The following is a 9,568-nucleotide window of genomic DNA, read 5'->3' as shown; positions in this document are numbered from 1 at the left end:
CAAGACTTTCTAACTCTAGATCTAGCAAAGTTTTTACTGTGCCACCTAATAACCAAATATGTTATAGCTTACAGCTTTATTAAAGCTATTGTGTCAATTAATTTCTTCTAAAAAGCCTTTTTCATGAGATTTGTAGTCATTCAAATGAGATCCAAACTGGAAAAACAAATTTGATAAAAAATGAATATTGATCAGATTATAACATGCATTTAGACAGGCAATCTGCCATATAGGTCAAATGTGGTATGAGCACATACACAGTTGCGTGTATATGTACATATATATGTAAGTATATGTGCATATATGTATATACACATATGCATACATAGACATATATGTATATGCCTATATTTTGGGGGAAAGGAGGATGTCTTAGAGAGGTGTTAAAGAAAAGATAATGATCTGAGTCCAGATTGTACAGAAAGATGATACTGAGTTTACAACCTTTGGGAAATTCTTCACTGCTTTCGATGATTCCAACCTGCTTCCTCAACAACTCTATGAGGTAATCAGAATAGGTATTATCTTCATTTCATAGGAAAAAAAATATCAACTTAGACTTAATGAGGTTAAGAGACTTACAAAATGAATGGCAGTCTCTTCCTCTTTTACTTTGCTTTATTCTGGGCTTTCCACAGTTTGAGTACATTCTTTTTCACTCCCTTTAGGATTATAAAACAATGCTCTCTTGCAACTGGTGAGAGGGTGGAGAAAAGTAATTGTCTACTAAATCTATCTAATAATGGTGTATTCCTGACTGGGGTATTCATAGGTATTTGTCTTCCAGAAGGGAACCGTCAGACAGAATTTTGCATCTACAGCACCTGAACCTGAGAGTAACCTCTACACATGTTACTGTGTTTCACCAAATACTCTCTTCTCAATTCCTAGCAAGCTGGTTTCCATTTCTACCACTTTACTGAAACTGATCTCTCTCTGGAGTCATCAACAAACTCTTAATTATGAGATATATTGGTCTCTTCTCATTATCAACAACATTTAATGCTGTTAATCACAAGGTCCTTGTTAAATTTTCTTTAAGCTACTATCCTAGCTAATTTTCTACCTCCCTCCAAGACTGTTATTCCTCTATCTCCTTCAAAAATTTCTCTCCTCATTCTGATCCTTAAGTGGAATAATATTTCTCCAGAATTGCCTGTCTTCCATGCCTGACTCCAAGTCTCCATTTTCTTCCTCATTTGTACCTGCTAGTTTCCCTAGTTTCCTTCAAGTCCCAGATAAAATCTGGTCTTGTAAAAGTTTTCTTTCCCAATCCCATTTAATGATAGTACTTTCCCTCACTGATCATCTCCAATGTATCTAAAAGTCATCTCCTACAAGAAATATGTATGGTCCAGAAAAACAAATTAGCACATTGGCCATATCTGAGAATATATATTTTGTTCTGCATCTTTAAAACATACCCTTTCTACCAAGAGGAGAAAAGAATGTTTTAATTTCAATCTTTTGAAATCACTACAGTGTCCTTACTGTCTTCAAGGCACCTGGTGGAGATCTGGTGAACCCGTTCTCTTTCTCTAGGTCTAGGGTTAGATAGCTGTACGTTTCGGAGATGGCATCAAAAATTGCTTTAGCAAAGTTGCCCAGAATGGCAGTAGCAATCTTAGTAGATGTGTGGCTGTCACCAATTGCAATAATTCTTGATAGCTTCTTAGACATAAGAGCTGAGACAATGCCTATACCTCTGGGAGCAGAGATCAGGAACATCAGAACTGATCCACAAAGCCTAGTAGCCTTACAGGGAACTGTGTAAGACTTAACTATATTGTTCCCCCAGCAACCTCATAGGAATGATGAACAGCTTGGTCAGATCCATGGATAGCTGAAGCTTCTTCCTTGGAGTATATGACACTCAGACCAACAAGGCCATTGTAGTCACCTGCTACCACAAAAGCATTGAACTTGGAAAACTAACTAATTCTAGTCTGTTCCTGAACAGGTATGATCTTCTGAACCTCATCCTTCATTGTGGTCCCCAGCAAGAAGTTTATGATCACTAAATACTTGACAGAAGGGAGAGAAGATAGATCTCAAAAGAATGTAATCTTTATATACTTGACTAAATGACCCAGCTGAATGAGCAGAACCCATTCCTTGTCTTTGGTCTTTTCTTTCTCCAGCCCCATGATCACAGTTTCTACCACAGCTTTGACAAAGCTAGCATGGAAGCCACCTCAGCCTCCAGGCTCAGTCTCCTCCTTTCTATTTCTGATGCCATCAAATGATTTTAATCTTAGTTCTACCACCTAGAACTTTCATAACTTTGGCAAATTACATAATGTAGTCTCAGTTTCCTAATCAGTAAAATGATGTGGAGATGGGATTCAATAACTTCTAAAGTAAAGTCCCTATTAGCTCTAAATCTATGATACTATTGAGACAGAGGTGTACAGTATGTTCAGGGAAAACCAGTACCTTTGGTGGGAGAGCTGCCAAGTACTTTCCAGGGTTCTTTCCACCTTTGATGTCCTCCTGCTTACCCAACCCTGGCCTGATTACTGTGGCAGGCAAGGAATCCCACTCTGTGGTCAAAAAACAAAAAAATGTACAAAATGTACAAAAACACCTGCAAAGATGATTCCACTCAGCAATGGAACGTGCATATACTTACAGAAAACACAAAATCCAGTAAACCTGAAAGACAAACTGGTCTTGTTGCAAGAGAACTCAACAAGTATTGCATTCAAATAGCAGTCCTGAGTGAAACAAGACTGGCATATGAAGGTCAGCTTACTGAAGTCAGAGCTGGTTACACATTTTTCTGGAGTGGGTGCAATGAAGGGAGTGCCATGAAGCAAGCATAGATTTTGCAATCAAACCTAATCTAGTCAGCAAGCTGGTATGCCTGCCAAAAGGAGTGAATGATAGACTTGTGACAATGTGATTACCACGTGCAGGAAAATGGCATGCCACCATCATCAATGCCTATGCTCCCAGCATGATGAACCCTGATGAGGTCAATGTAGAGGGCCAGTACTGATGGAGTCCGGAATGTGAGGTACTGTCCAGGTTTTACTTGAGACTTGTACTAGAGAAAGACTGACATTCTCAGGACTGGTGCACCATCCTACTCCTGATAAGCAAAGATGAGATCGTCCTGACCCTGATTATGTACCCTGAGGTTGTTACACAGAAGGAACTAAAATATGGAAGTAAAAGACTTAAACTAAAAATGTTTTCATGGGAATAACCTTACTTGCTTGCTTGCTTAAGAGAGTATATAAATCTTGATCCTCAGATCAATAAACTAGTCATGTACAGATGGTACAGGCTCGCCTAACCCCTGCTACTGCTATCTCTTTCTTTTTTATCAACCGCCACACCTCTGATCTGCCAGTTGCTGGCAACTGGAGCCCAGAACAAGGACATGAAGCAAAAGTGGGGTGGTGGCCCCAACCGATTGCGCACATAGAATTTGGAAAATCAGGGGATTTGGGTAAATAACTAGGCTTTCTGGGGGGATTACTTTCCCATCATGATCTCTTCTCAGTTTTTGGATTCTTCTTTTCATTGTCTATATATGAGTTCTGTCTCTATGAGTCTGTGATTAATGCAGCCAATTCTGCCGCAACTGCACTGTTATCTCTTTCCCTCTCTCTCTTCCCCCATCTCTGATTGCATCAGGGTGGAGGATGGGAGACAGAAAGAGAGAAAACAAATCTTATATTATTTAGTTTATATGATTGCTAAAGGCAGTTTCAGATCAGAAATAGAAAGAAATAAGGTATGGGAAGTTTTAAAGGGACTTTAATCAAAGCCCACTAGGAGAACAACATGGGTACAAAGTTTAAGGAAAGCTTAAAAGTTTTGGAAATTGTTAGAAAGTTGTTGATAAAATTCTCTTTCTACATTCTAACCCTGGCCAGGTTGTGAAGGTGGGGAGAAAGACAAGAAGAAATAAGGGAAACTTTCCCCCTCATTTCAGAGAGGCAGACAGACTAGCATTTTAATTATCTCATGCCTCACCTAAAAGAGAAAAGTTTTTGTATAACGGGAAACAACCAAAAAGTAGTTATTCTGGTCGTATTTTAAGTGAAACATGTCACTCCTAATTGGATGTTTAAGACAGGTCAGAATTTGTCATATTATTTGGCACTAAGGCAAATTGGAAACAGTTTCCAGATTTGAAAATGAAAAAAAAAAGACACTTCAGAGATAAAGCTTTGAAGAAGTTTTTAAGGGGTGGACACTTGAGTAAAAGCTAGAACTATTAAGACCTTTTTACTCTGTAGTCCTGGCTCTGACCATCAAGCTAGGGCTGCAGTGAATAATTAGGACAGCAAAAAACATTTTAGCAGATTCTGTTAACTCCTCTCATCCCAGATTAGATCAAGGGAAGAGAGTGCTAAAGAAGAGTAGGGAATTTAAGTTACCCTGCCTGAGAGTAGGGGATGGGCCACAGTAGTATGAGATCACAAGCTAACCAGCCTCTACATTTAGTAAGCCAAATCTTCTATTAATCATTTTCATATATAATGGTTTGGAAATGCAATTAATGACACCTAAAGTTCACTGTTTGTGTTACTGAGTTTTAGTAAAATTCTCTTGTATGATAAAAATTGAGTGATCATGTAATCCAGAAATGATGTTAGAGAAAGCAATTTTTATTCTGAATTTTGTTGAAACTAAAAGATGATGGGAAATTGTGTAAAACCAATTATGTTATTTTAAATTTTATCAGTCCTGCTAACCTTGTATTATAATGTTTTGTAATTGCCATTTAGAAAACGAGGTATTTCCACTTTTGCCTGTTAAGGAAGTTACAGCTAAAACAATCTGGCTATCATTTATAAAAGTTGTGAGATTGTTAACTAAGTTATTTGGAGTTACTGTTTTAATGTTAAGACTAAAATTGCTCATTGATTACTGTGTGTGGAAAGAAAGGAATGGAGAAAAAACTTTATTTTGGCTGGTTCTGCCCATTCACAACAGTCCTCCTGTATGTTTGGAGGTTGGCAGGCATGGGGTCCATGCCAATTCCTTTTATTTTGTAAAACTGCTAAGGTGCCTAGAAAACATCCAAGTGGGCAAGGTCATCAGCCCTAGGAAAGAAACTTGCTTGGCTTATATAATTAATAAACAATGAATATGACTTCCTCACAAGTTGTAAAAGATAGAAAGGATTTTTAACAATTGACTTTTACATCAGGACAAGTTTTAAATTTGAGAAGGGAAGATCTTAAATGGAATCCTTTTTGTATGTAAGTCCTGGTAAATCTTTATTGCTTATTGCAGCTCCATAAAAATAGAAATAACTGCATCTGGCTCTAAGCTGTGATTAGTGAAATTTGCTGTTTAAGGTAAAAGGCATTTGGGACCATAACTATTTTTGTTTTGAGTTTGAATTTGGGTATAGTTGTTTGCCTTAAATCAGTATCTGAGAGATGCCATAAGCTACTCAGAAAGAATGTGATCCTGTACTGTTAACAGGTGAAGTTTGTATCTGGAAAAGAAACACCAAAGGGACAATTCTAGACTCAATCTAGGATGGGATCCTCCTGGTCAGTTTCCCTATTGTGTTCCTTTAAAAAAGAATATTTCAGAACATGTATAGAAAGGCATGTAAGCCACTTCAGACTTGCCTCAAAAGATGTTCCTTAGCCAAAGTGAAATTATAATCATATTTGAAACTTGGTTATTGGAACTTGCCATTTTTAGATGCTATGGGACTATTGAGTGACTGTTCTTCTGAGTCTAACTCCAGGTATGGGTAGCAAGAAAGGCAATCTGAGCCTCCAATTCATGATGGCAGTAAGCTGATGAGATGCTGGATATGAACTGCAAAAGGTGATCTCATGGGAAGGGTGGGAGAGCAACTGTTCAGCCTGCACTGAGGTAGAATTCTCCTGACTCAATTTCCCCACTGACACCTGGCAGACTTTAAGCCTGACTGAATGCAAGTGGACAATCTAATCCTGCCTGGAATTGACATGAAGTTGGGGAGATATTGTATCCCTGCAATGTCCTTACTATTGGTGGCAATTTCCTATAGTCAAAAGGTTTGTAAGCTTAATACCAGATCTATTCAATTATAGATTATTGGTAGGGGAACATCCAAGTTTAAGTCTAAAATTAAGCTATTAGGCATAAGACTTTAGATGAACAACAATAAGTTAGGGTCCTTTAATTCTTAGTAATACTGTGGAGACAATTAGGTCAAGAGGTTGTGAAGTTAGCAACATAAATATTATTTGTGTCTTGGTTAATGTTTTTAAAAAAATTCTTTTGTGGTCCATATTGTAAATGCTTTAAAAAGAAGTATCACCTGACCAAAAGTTCGAATTGTTTTATCTGTTATAAACTGTGTTAAAAATGAAAAATAGACAATCAAAAAAAATGAAAAATAAATAAAAAATAAAAAGGAATATTTCCCACTTGACTATTCCTGAATCTGGCTATGAAACAGATACTGCGTGATTGGAGAATTTCACTCTTATCTAAATTCAAACAGAATCAAGGATGTTTTATCCTGTCATATTTGGTATGTCACGTGTCTATTTTTTCCTTCTATAGCAAATTTCTATAATCAATAGCAAGTAGTCAGCAAAACATGTGAGCCCTTTTGTGTAATCTTATTGAAAAATTTAATATTATATTTATCTGAAATTAGAACATGTTCAGAAATTTATGTAAACTACTTAAGACTCACCTTAAGATGTCCCCATTGTTTAAAAGGATTTTAAAAGCAGTAGTGTTTTTCTGTAACCAGTCTCTTACTGTTACCAATGTGAGATTCCACTGCACCTTTTTGACTACAGCATTTTGTGATATCTAGGAATTCTGTAATGATTAAGAATTTGGTTTGTTCTAATACTTTGGGAATTCATATTACTTAAGGATATTTTTATACCAACCAAGCTTTAATTAATTTTAATTTTAAAAGGTTTATTTTTGCTTCAAAATGAAGAGAACTGTCATTTAAAAAGTTTTCAACTAATTTTCTTTATAAAAGTTTAGTAACTCTCTTAACATCAGGATACATTTTAAATTGCTTTAAAAGAAAAAAAACATTTTTAGAAAAATGTTTTTTCAAAAGAGGGGGTAAAACCTACAAAATTTTCATTTTCAAGATATTGTATTGCTAAATCAATATGTAATGATTTATAAAACAGAAAAGATCCTGCTGCTTTAATCTGAATTTGTGGTCATTCTATGGCCTAAGAAAAAGTTAAAATTAGTGTTTGAACTTATTAATTACTTAATTTCTAAAGTTTCTCTTCCAGAGTGAATATAATCAGAAAAAGATAAACAAGCCTGTGAAACAATAATGAACATTTTTTCAGTTGTGAGATTCAAGTTAGAAATCTCTTTTGTTTAAGACAAGGCTAGTGAAGAGTAACAACTTGTGAACTGTCTTGTCCATGGTAGAAATATAAAGGAAAGTGAAGCAGCCTGAATAATGGGTTCAAGAGATTTGGAAAGATAAACAAACGTTTGATTGAAAATACAGAAAGCAGATAAGAAGATTGGGGACAAATGGGGGTTGTCCAAGCCCCTCCTATCCCCAGATAGTTGTTCTGGATACTTTTGTACCAGTCTCAGATGATCTAAGTATGTTGGGAGAGTGTGGGGAAGTATTTCAGAAAACAGAAAAATGATGTAACTTGATTTGATAATTAATAGCCCAATCAAATTTGAGATGGCCCTGCCTAAAGGATACCAACCCATATTTAACCCCTTCTGGTCATTTTTCAGCCTTTGTTTGCTTAACCTCCTTGCCAGATTTGTGTCTTCTAGGTTCAATACTCTCCACTTGCAGATGACCATTCTGACTGTATATCACCCACTGTCCATGACCCATCAACCTCTGTACCACATTCCTGATACTGACTAAAGACCCAACCTCTCCAATGTGAGGTAGGGGCAGCTCTATGTCCAATCTCAGCAAGAAGCAATTTCATAAGCCAAGACCTTCCTCCCTTACCCCAAAACATCTTGGGTCCCATCTGTTTAGAGGGGGAAATGATGGGTACCTGAGTGCTTGTATTTGGGCCCCAATTCCAACTCTAAAATCACATTTCTCTTTAAAAACCCTATCAAATTACATCAATTTCTTATCAAAATTGGCACAGACCTACATGGACTAAAATTACTTGCAAAGAAAAAAGCGAGAGATGTAAAGGGCCAGTACTGATAGAGTCCGGAATGTGAGGTACTGTTCAGGTTTTACTTGAGACTTGTACTAGAGTAAAGACTGACATTCTCAGGATTGACACACCATCCTACTCCTGATAAGCAAAGATGAGATTGTCCTGACTCTGATTGTGTACCCCGAGGTTGTTACACAGAATGACCTAAGATATGGAAGTAAAAGATGTAAACTAAAAATGTTCTCATGGGAATAACCTTGCTTGCTTGCTTAAGAGAGTATATAAATCTTGACCCTCAGATCAATAAACCAGTCATGTACAGATAGCACAGGCTCGCCTAGCCCCCGTTGCTGTTATCTCTTTCTTTTCTGTCAACTGCCGCGCCTCCAATCCACCAGTTGCTAACAGGTCAAAGCAAAATTTTATGAAGACCTATAGGCCCTTATCATCAATGTGACAAAAGAGGACAAGCTTATAATTCTGGCTGACTTTAACGCTAGTATAGGCTCAGACTACCACACTTGGAGGGAGTTTCGGGGAGGAATGGAGTTGGGAAGAGCAACAACATCATTTTCTGCTGAAAACTTGTGCATTGCATGACTTTTTCACCATCAACACTGTTTCCCATTTACCTAAAATCAATAAAACTTCATGGATGCATCCTCACAGCAAACATTGGCATCTAACAGACTATATGATCGTAAGGAGAAGAGACAGACCAGATATGAGAGCGACAAAGGCAGTGTGTGGTGCAGAGTGTTGGATTGATCATAGACTAACTGTTTCCAAGCTAAATATTTGCATTCATCAAAAGTACCGCCCCCAAGGCAAAATGACTACCACAAGAATTAATGTCAACAAATTAGAGCTGTTTTCTGAGCTAACTTGGAGAAAAGTTGAGCCAATACAGTGTTGGCACCAGTGGAGCAGAAAAGGAGTGGGCAGGGTTCAGAGATTTGGTGTACAGCACTGCATTTGCTCATCTGAGTCAGAACACTCTCAAACATCAAGACTGGTTTGATGAAAATGATGGGGAAATCCAGAAGCTGCTAAATGAAAAATGAGGACCCCAGAGGATTTTCCAGCAGAATAATTCATCCATCTCTAAGAAGGCAGCATTTAATTCCATCAAAAACAAAGTACAAGCAAAGCTTAGAGAGATGCAGGATTCCTGGCTCAGTAAGAAGGCAGAAGAAATTCAGTATTATGCTGATAGTAACAATCCAAAACGTTTTTATGATTCCCTAAAGGCTATTTATGTACCAAAAATCTATGGTGCATCCCAACTACTCAGTGCTGCTGGAACCACATTGATTAGTGATAAGAACATGATCCTAGAGAGATGGGCTGAACACTTCCATAGTGTTGTCAACAGACCATCATCAGTCAATCTGAGGCCATTGACTGTTTACCTCAGGTTGAAGTCAATCCCTCCTTAGCTAAACTTTCAACTGAAG

General features: G+C 37.3%; 1 pseudogene; it reads right to left on the bottom strand.

Annotated features, from left to right (window-relative positions):
- Positions 1-1,476: 1,476 nt before the first annotated feature.
- On the bottom strand, positions 1,477-2,147 carry LOC140502453 (small ribosomal subunit protein uS5-like; annotated as a pseudogene).
- Between the last annotated feature and the right edge of the window lie 7,421 nt (positions 2,148-9,568).

The sequence above is a fragment of the Notamacropus eugenii genome, chromosome 4 (genome assembly GCF_028372415.1).
Source record: "Notamacropus eugenii isolate mMacEug1 chromosome 4, mMacEug1.pri_v2, whole genome shotgun sequence".
Taxonomy (NCBI): domain Eukaryota; kingdom Metazoa; phylum Chordata; class Mammalia; order Diprotodontia; family Macropodidae; genus Notamacropus; species Notamacropus eugenii.
This window is presented reverse-complemented; position numbering and strand designations above follow the sequence as displayed.